Raw genomic sequence first — 10,781 nt, 5'->3', positions numbered from 1 at the left:
GTCTTTCACGGAAATTCCATCTTTGCAGGTGGGGTAGAGGTCCATAACAATTGATACGATTCATCAATGTACGTGTCACGTGTATTGTTATGAATAAATACTTGAATTTTCACTTACAGTCCCTGTCCAAACGATAAGACGCACTATAAAATTCTATGCAAAATTATAATTATCAAGTGATACTATACAGCAGGGGTGGCGAACCTTTATTCACCAACGTGCCATTTTCTCTAAAAAATTGCTTAATGAGGTCATAGACGAGCCGTCAAATAATTTTGTTTTCGTGATTATTGGGAAAATAATAATACTAAATACTATCAACTCAAAACTCTTTATTGACATTGAAAAAAGAAACATTTTGCAATGTCTCAGTTATACAAGTAATTCAACTTAAAGTAACATCAATGTGACTTCTGTTGTTGCAGATTAGATGACCAATAACTTATATTAGGTTGTAAGATGTTAGTTTAAGCAGGCCAGTGTTTTTTTTTTTGCTAGTTACTTATTGTTATCTTGTTTTTTACGGTTATTAATTGTTTTTAGTATTAATTTTAAATTTTTTTATTAATAATTGTTTAATATTTTGTGAATTTTAATTTAAATGTTACATATGCTTCATAGCGTAATAACATTTCTGTAATAACAATTCATAGTGTAACAACAATTGTGATCGGTGGAGTGCCCAAAATATTGTGCCCCCCTACGATTTTAATGAAATTTGGTGGAATAAACACTCATTATAAAGTAAGCAATTCTGCCAGTTTTTAGATTTTTAATTTAAAAATTGTCCACATTATGGACATTTGAAAAAATAAAATTTTCATTTAAAACGACAAACTTGCATACATATAAATGGCCGTAACTTTTTTTTCTAATTGTATCAGGAAAAAAAATTCATAAACCATTGCAAAGCTAAAAAAATAGAGCTTTTACTTGATGTTTTGTATGACCTTCTCAGGCTAGGTCAAACTTTCAAAGTGACCAAATTTGACCTTTAACCTGAAATATCTCAAAACGCGTGATTTCAAAATATTGCGAAAAAAAAATTTTTTTTTTACTGCAACATTCTTCTACACATTTACAAATTTGTACCCTGGAGTCTCAACAGGAATGGTATAAAGAATTAACTCAAGTGAAATACGGTATAATTAAAAATGTTATGCTGTACAATGCACACAACAAATATTCCTTTCTTTTCTTGACAGAAGTAATTTGAGTTTGATATTTAATAATATAATACACATATTTTGTAACAAATCAACAGATTTGACACACAATTTGCTCCTACTAAAGACTAATTTAACATGATCTCCACAATTTCTAATCAATATACTAATAATAAATCTTTTAAATAAACAATTATTAAAACGTCATCCTTTTTTTCAACCTTCTCATTTTAATGTTTTTATGAATATCTCAAAGCATTTTCAGAATTTTTATAATTAAAATAAAAATGAATAAAAATAAAGTTCAGAGTCCTTCCTTTTCTTTTAAAATATGAGATATTGTAGTCCTAAGTTACTGTGAGTCATTAACATTCATTAGCCTAATAACAAATTTATGAATGTCTTAAAAATAACAATAAAGTTTCTTTATTAAATAAAAGTGAATGAAAAAAACATACCAATGCACTTAATGAAATAAAATTATATTTTGTAGAGAGAAAAAAAAGGAAAATATGAATCTCAAAAATATGAATTTTAATTATGTTTTGATTACACAAAATTATCATCTGCTGAGAGTAGTAAAGCAGATGTTTGAATTTAAAATGCACGCATCCTGACACTTTAGTTCTGTGTGTTTCTTTTTCTTTGATTTTAAATGTTTATTTTTTATTCATTTATCTTCTTAAGGGCAGTTCTGAAGGATTTAACAACATTGACTGGATCTTGCTTTTCGATGAATTTGAATACATTTTCGTTTTAATTGATGTGCGGCTTACTGGTATTACACAATGAATTTTTTGTGTGCCAGAGATTGTGCAGGCATTTTTATGTTGCTTTTCAAGAAAATGTCTCTGTTTCTCATATTCTTTATCTGTGCAATATGTAAAATGGCAAGAAGGGATATTTCTTACAGCCCATTCATATAACTTCCACGGTGTCATGATTTGATCATTAGAGGAACATTGAAGGCTGGAACGAGCAACTTGTCTTTTGATGGTACCTGCAACACCATCACATGGACTTTTTCCATGGGTCGTACGAAAGAAATGCCACTCAGAAGTGAGATCTATATCATGATAGCACAAATTTATGAAGTTCTTTCGATTTTTGAACTGTGAACCTGCTCCATCTGAGAAGTAATAAATATGTTTTATTGTGTTGTTAAAATGTGAGGTTATAAACTGCAACAATTGGTTGTGAAAAAGGTGAACATTGACAGTATCATGCGCGAGACATTCCGAAATGGCAACAAAGAAAACGTGATCCAATTTAAGTGTTTCTGAATTCATATAGTAAATGACAAAAGGGTGAATGGGAATTATTCCAATGGTATCTTTGGACTGCATCCTGCAATACAAAAGAATAATTTTCAACAAAATCACAGATCACTATGCAGTCATTATAATCCAGGCCTTCTTTCAGATTTGATAAAAAGCATGACTGTTGACTAGTAATGAATGAACGTGGTAGAAGCATTCACAGTTTTACTTCAAATGCTTCAAGAAAGTCATCTACATTGTTGTTAACTGTCATAAGCGTTGTACGGTCATTTGTAGCCCACAGTTTATAGATAATCTCGTCTATTCCGTTCAAGAGAAACACGTTGTTTATTTGCTCCAGTATGGGTGTAATTCCAGGGCAATAATCACAATTGAAGAAAAAAAAAGCATTCTGGAAGAGGAGGATTGCAAACCATTCTTGATAAACAATCCTTGTATGTTTTAAATGGTAATTCTTCGTAGCGAGTTAAATGCTGTAATTTGCAACCAGCTAGCATAAGTTTTACATTTTCATGAACCAAACAGACACAGACACAATGGGTTCCACTCGCATCAGCCAGGGCATAATTTTTCAGACGCAAATCACAGAACTTGGAAAATCCGACTCGAACATTGGAATTTTTATCTTTAAACCCTTGAAAAATTTCTTTAAGATTTCCTAAAACCAGACGCTTTTGTTTCTGTGTCTTTAATCCTGATTCAATCATGGTGACAAAATCTTTTCTTCCAGGCAGATAACGACTCATCTCATCACTGTTGTAATATGCAATGATATTATCAATTGTTCTGTCAGTAAGAGTTTTTCCAGGTCTGGGATTTGAACTTGTTAAAATACCCTGATCTTCAACTAGCAGTTTAGATTTTCTTGCCATATAAAATGTTGCATTGAATTCTTCCTGAATTTTACGAATACTCCAGGTTTCAGGCAATATTTTTAGCAATTGGAGCTTGAGTCTGCTTCTTGAAATTTTTCTTTCAGCTGTGAAATCGTAATAGATTCGTCAGACATTGTTGCGGAATTCATGCGTTTACTATAATTGTCTTTTAAAACTTATCCAATGTTCTTACATTTTTTTTTCTCACTATATTGCCCAATACCGGATCTTTCTTGTTTTTACAGGAGATTTTCCTAAAACGCGTAATGTATTGTTCAAACTTCCCAATTCTGCGTCTTTATATCATTCCATATTTCCCTCTGAACATCTTCTTCTGAATCACTTTCGTTGAACAACCAAGGATTTTCCTCTGTTTTAATTTACAACTGAGAAATCTGGCAATTTCGAGAGAGATATTAGCCTAGAAGAACATATTTTTTGTAGCAAAGATAAATTTGGGCATTTTTTAATCATCTAAGGCAGTACTTTTCTCAAATTCTTTTTGACATACGTGTGGTCATTTTTAACCTGAGGATTAACACAAAAAATTTCACTTTCAAAATACATTTTGTGAAATGAAACTTTTCATTACAGAAACTGGTTAAATTATCTTAAACAGCAAAATTAACCTTGTTAGCTTTTACAGCGATTGTATTCTTTTATTTCCACTGACATACACAGACGATTTACGAAATATTAGTAACAAGAAAAATCGTTTGGGTGGCCTAGCAACTAGCCAGAGTTGCAGTTATTATATTTACAAGAGTTTTGGCAGACGATTTGAAACAATTATCTTAAACTAATTCTCCACTGATGTCGGATCATCCATACCATTTTTAATTGTACAGTATTTCCCTTGTGTTAATTCTTTATACCCTTCCTGTTGAGACTCCAGGCTACAAATTTGTAAATGTATTAAAGAATGTTGCAGTAAAAAAATATGTTTTTCTTTTTTCCGTAATTTTTTGAGACCACATGTTTTGAGATATTTCAGGTCAAAAGTCACATTAGATCACTTTGAAAGTTTGATCTAGCCTGAGAAGGTCATATAAGACATTAAATAAAAGCTCTATTTTTTAGCTTTGCAATGGTTTTTGAATTTTTTTCCTGATACAATTAGAAAAAAAATTACGGCCATTTATATGTATGCAAGTTTGTCGTTTTTCATGAAAATTTTATTTTTTCAAATGTCCATAATTTGGACAATTTTTAAATTAAAAATCTAAAAATTGGCAGAATTGCTTACTTTATAATGAGTGTTTATTCCACGAAATTTTATTAAAATTGTGATTGATCTGACGTAGAATGACTCTCTCTTTAGCAACCACGTGTAGTCACTATTTTAATGAAATAGAGGAGATAACTTTCCATAATTCGAAGTTTGGTGAAGAATTCTAGAACATAATAAACATCTTCACTGTTTCCATTCAAACTTATCAATACGACAGTTTATTTACATCCGTAAAGAAAGCGGTTGTAGAGCAAAAATTTACACCATAAAATGAACCACCATCAAAGTAATGTCGTTACAAGTTTATCAATTACTCTTTGTTAAATATAAAAATTATTCTTAAATTTAAATACATTTTAGTATATTTTTTCCAAGTACCTTTGACGACTGTTTAAATTTAAAAAAAAAAAAAAAATTGTACGTAGCATAATATGCATTCTATATTGCAAAGTTTTGTAGTTATCCATATCCCAGATTTTCTGCTAAATTAGACTGTCGTGATTTTTCCTGACTTTCTCGAATTTTTATAGATATTCCCGAATTTTGCGCACGTTCAGGACCACTATTTTCTGCCAAGCAAAAGTAAAAAAAAAAAAAAAGATTTTAAAATAATCGATTCAAATCCAAGAATAGGAAATATAGATTTTCAATCCAACATAATTTTTATTGTAATTAATAATAAAAATTTGATAGCCCAATTAACAATTACACGATCTAATTTTTATGGTGACGAATTCAAGTTCATATACTTATTTATTATTTTCAGTCAATCCAGCAACAAATCATGCAGGTTGAATTTTGAAATTTCACAACTATTGTTTCCATCAATCTGGTTATAAAAATGATCTGCTACTATTATATCATGGAAGTTTTAAATGGCGAATTGGGGGATCATTTAGCAAATTACAATTTTTTTTCCTTTTTCTTTTTTTTTTCTTTAAGAATATTGAAACCCTACATTAATATTATTTGAGAAAGAAAGTCTTGAACATGATTAAAAATCTTAATCAAATATGATTTCCTTTATGAACGAATATTGACCAACAGACATTGCTGTGTATAGACATATACTGTTTATTCTTTTCATACAACATAACTGTAAAAATTTCTATGTATTGGTATTAAACTATTAGGAATTGTTCAGTGTTCCATTAATTAAATTGTGCTAATTTTTTTTTAAACTTTATGTTCGAAATAAAATAATTTTAAAATGAAAAACAAAGTTTTTTTTTTTTTTTTTTTTTTTTTTTTTTTTNTTTTTTTTTTTTTTTTTCTTTCAGAAACAATTTTGTTCTTAGATTGCACCTATGCACAGCAGATGAGCATTGAAAAAAATTTGCCCTCGTGTTGCACTTTTTGATGGAACTAACTCGCATTTGTCTTACACGGTGAGGAAAATCACGAAAGCCTCCAATGGTTAGCTTGATGGCAAGGGGACTTAAACTCATGATCCGCCTACCACTGAGGACATTTTGCGACAGTACTGTGGTCAGTGCAAGCGGGATAAAGGATTTGTATCGGCCATCCACCGTTGGGATTCGAACCCGATTCACCTCATTGGAAGGCGAACGCTCTATCCCCTGAACCATCACGGCTCAATCACACTGATTGGTGAAACTTTGCTCAGTGGCTGTTAAATCGAAAGTAAGTGTCTTGCGGCCCTTCAAAAAAAAGAAGGGAATATTTGGAAAAAGGAATATTTGCTACTCCTTGATATGCAGCTTAATTTTCTAAACGCTATCAAAATTAAGTTTATCTTACTACGCATCTTTTAAGCTGGATTCAAAATTATACATAAGATGTGACATTAACCGTTTACTTGCATTATATAATAACGAGAAAAGTTACCTCATGCAAAAAGTGGTAGCACATTTGGAATTATTATTATAATATGGTTTTTTTCTAATGGCAGGTACTGAACTTTTACGTTCTGGGAAGATGCCGGTAGTATCACTTATTTAACGTTACCCAGTGGGCACCTGTGAACCTAAGTGACGGAGGCGAGCAACATTACCCACGCCACACTGCCACAGATACCCGTTTATAGGGTGAGCCACATTCCCACACAACATGGAGACAACACATAGAGAGGGAAACATCCATGCCCAGAGCGGGATTCGAACGCGCAGCCATCGGCTTCGCAGTCAGGGACGCTAACCACTTGATCACCTGGCCGGCCATTTGAAATTAAATTAAGTGAAAATTTAATTCATTTAGTTATCAGTTTAGATTTTTTTTAAAAAAATACAGCATTTTGTAAGATTTAAAAACCAGATATTATATTTAAATATTCTGGTGGATAGAATTGTTTCCCGTGCAGAAGATTATTATTAACAATGTAATAAAAAAAGTTACCAGTTATTATCTTTTAAAAAAAAACAAAATAAAAAACAGCTAATTTATACGGTAAAAAAAAGTATATGTAAGAGAAAGTTGAAAACTCAAAATAAAAGTTGAAATTAGAAGCATAGCATAAATTTTTTTATAAACGAAATTTTCCTTACTTGATAAATATATTTTATTAACACAAACCTATCTTTTCTTCTTAAATATATCTTATTAACAAAGCTTTCTTTTCTTGATGCATAAATATTCCATTCACAAAGTTTTCTTTGCTTAATAATTCTTAATTAATGCTTAGTTCGTGAAAAATAACGCCATATAAGGGAAAAACAATGATGCCTACAATTAAATTATAACAAAAAAAAAGAAAAAGAAAATTGTAACGAGGCAGAGAAACTTTTTTATTAACAAAAATAAATTTCTACTCCGAAATTTTCAAATATGTTAAGACTCTTTTTCAGCATTTATTCGAGACAGTAAAAAATTATGAATTTAATTTGTTTCTTAGAGAGGAAAAAAAAAAAAGATGATGCCAAAATATTGTTTCAGTGATTACATTGTTCTATAGATATTAAAGAATTGTTTTTTAAAAAAATGTTGTTTGTAACGTCTTTTTAATTTTTGTTTTTGAGCCCTCTCATTTCGCAAATCCGACCCATCTACGTCGTGTGCGAAAGAAAATAAAAATGAAAAAGAAGGAAAGGAAGAAAAAAAAAAGAAAAAAAGAAAGAGTGCACAAATGATATATACTATAATGCCGGATACAGAGAAAGAAAGAGGGGTGTGGGTTGCTACAGGGTTTAAGCTTTATAAAGGGGGCCCCGACCTAGTATTTTTGTCACGGGACCGTGAAAGCCACGTCCGCCCTTGCAATGTCGTCACTACTGTGTTTGGAGGGAAGGAAAAAAAAATTCATAATAAAGGAAACGTGGCAAAGGATGATTCCATTCTTAATTTTTTTCTATCAGCTGCTCTGAGTTGAAAAGTATGGTTGTTGTGGAAAAAGCGCTCTCCCCCCTTAGATTTTCCATGAATTCCCACTTTTCTTTCAACTACTTTTAGTTTTTTTTTTTTTTTTTTAATTAATTGTAGAATTTCTGCATGTATGTAATTGTGTAATTTATTGTGCAACAACCTTTTTTTTTATTAGCAATAAACTACACTCACTTGCCAAATTATTCGACGCATTATAAGATTCTATGTACAATCTTAATTATCAGGTGATTTTATACAGCTTTATTGCTTTTATGCGACTAAAACCTGTTTGCACTTGTTTACGTTAGTGTATCCATTGGTTAAATGAGACGATGTATAATATAAATTCCGCGATTGGATATATTAGAAGATGTATTATATAAATATAGAATACTTATTTTATCAAGAATTATATTAATATATAATAATAATTAGATCAAAATTATTAGACGCACTGTATAGGCCTTGGCCAAAGAATACCTGAGGCCAAGGTTCGCCAAGGTATAGGCAATACTTTTATATTAAAACACACATGTAATGGGTTTTTATTTGGGCGATTTTTATAAACTAGTACTTGTATTTATTTTTAACGTATTGCATTACAATGTTTACCCATTGATACAGGAGTGTAAACAAATGCAAACCGGTTTCAGAGGCGTAAAAACAATACAGCTGTATAGTATTAACTGATAATTATAATTTTACATAGAATATTAGAGTGCGTCTATTAATATATCCAGGGACTGTATGCTATGAATTTAAATTTAATAGGAAAAACCTCACTTTAAAGTGGCTGTAATTTAAAAAGAAATTTAATCGAATGCAGTGGGAGACAAAAAAACTTCGACAATTTAAAACTCAAAATTTTGGCATGCATTCTTCGTTACCTGAAAGCAATTTTCTTACATAAGTTTAATGATATCATTTTACTAGCTGCTTTTAAACTAATCAGGTATACAATCTCTTTCAATTAGTTAGCATTAAAAAAAAAAATGCAAAAAATTATTATGATTAAAATCTGAGAGGTATATAATTCTGTAAATAAGTAATCTCAGAAATATATTTTATTTAACTTTCCACTTTGCAAATGTTGGCTTTATACTTTCGCCCATGTTGGCCATTATCTGTCAAATGGAATCATGGACGCGGGAGGGCTTGAAATATCTTAGATCCACCTTGGACTCGGACTTGAAATTTTCGGTGCTGGTCGCCAAAAAGTGAGACAGAACGCACCTCTATTCTGTAAGTTATTTTCAATGAAAAAAATTAGATCAATAATTAAATAATATAGATTTATAAATAAATCTTACTGTACGGAAAGAAAAAACACTCTGTAGAAATTTTGATCCAGTAATCGGATCTTCTTGCCTTTAATTTTATTGTTTTAAAGGGGTGACCTCAAATATATTAATTAAAGGGCCGGGTTGGTAGGGCACTGGGCCCATGTCCAAGAGTTCGCGGGTTTGATCCCAGGCCAGGCCGAAGACTCCCGGTGTAGTAAATGGTGACTGATGCACGTTAAATCTGTCGAGTATCAAAGTCCTCCATGTTCCCGTAACAAATCGATATATCTGGGGGTACTGATCCAGGAGTTTCCTTGTCTTTTGGATTGGTTCAAAGTCAGAGGGCTACGGTGTTGAACATTAGTTGTCGTAAACAAGAAATTTTAAAATATATTAATTAGAGCCGTGGTGGCATAGGGGATAGAGCGCTCGCTTTCCAATGAGGTGATCTGGGTTCGAATCCCAGCGATGATTGGTCGAGACGAATTTCGCACCCAGGTAGCGCCAACCGCAGTGCTGACGTAAAATATCCTCAGTGGTAGAGGAATCATGGGTTAGAGTCAGTCCCACTGCCGTCAGGCTAGCCGTTGGAGGTTTACCTCTCCATGTAAAGCTAATGAGGGTTAATTTCATCAAAAAGTCCTACACGAAGGCGCATTTCTCCCAATGCTTGAACCAGGAGTTCCCTTGTCTTCTGAAGTGGGTTCAAAGTTATAAAGCTACGGAGTTGAACATTAACCCCAAAAATGGGTCGGCTGTTAAACGACGGTTATGAAATAAAATACACTCATTGATTATTTCAAATAATCTCTTAAATTAATAAATCAGACACAAAACGAACTTTTCCTGACTAAATATACCCTTTTTTTCGACGGATATGGATTCTTGATCCTCAGAATAGAGGGGTAGTGGGAAGCCGCAATCTTTTGCGGATTTCAAAAGAGAAATTTTTATTATCGGTCAGATTTTGAAGCTTAAGAAGTTTAAATAAATTCTTTATATCTTGACTTCAGACAAGTTAATGAAGTATAGATATTTTTTTCGATGGTTATAATACCGGTATTTTTATTTCTTTAAATCATAATACAGTCAAACCCCGTAATAGTGAACATGGTTTATAGTTGACTCCCGGATATAGTGAACGAAATACTCGCTCCCTTGCCTTACTATACACATGTAATATTATTTTTTGCGGATATAGTGAACCAGAAGAAGAGAAGGAATTGGATGTAATAAACTTTTTTCTTCATTTTTTGGTTATTTTGAAATTTCTACATAAAATACACATACCGATTTTTAAAACCATCTATTTGAGTGGAATGGAGCCATAAGCATTTTTTTTCTTGTTTGTTTCTTCTATCTCAGTTTCCCATCCCTAAATTCTTTCTACATAAGACGCAGAGTCATAAAAAATAAAATTTAACAGATTTTTTGATACTACATATTGTTTTTTAATCATTTTTGCATTTCTTTTAATGGGTCATTTATTTAAATAATGAGTCATAAAAGGGAGAAGTTCGGAAAAAATGAGTTAAAATTGTTTGCGGTATGGATATAGTTATAGTGAGCCGAAATGTCGGTCCCTTGAAGGTTCTCTATAGCGGGGTTTGACTGTAGTAATGAAATAA

Source organism: Parasteatoda tepidariorum, chromosome 8 (assembly GCF_043381705.1).
Source record: "Parasteatoda tepidariorum isolate YZ-2023 chromosome 8, CAS_Ptep_4.0, whole genome shotgun sequence".
In the NCBI taxonomy this organism is placed as follows: domain Eukaryota; kingdom Metazoa; phylum Arthropoda; class Arachnida; order Araneae; family Theridiidae; genus Parasteatoda; species Parasteatoda tepidariorum.
Note: the sequence above shows the minus strand (reverse complement) of the source record.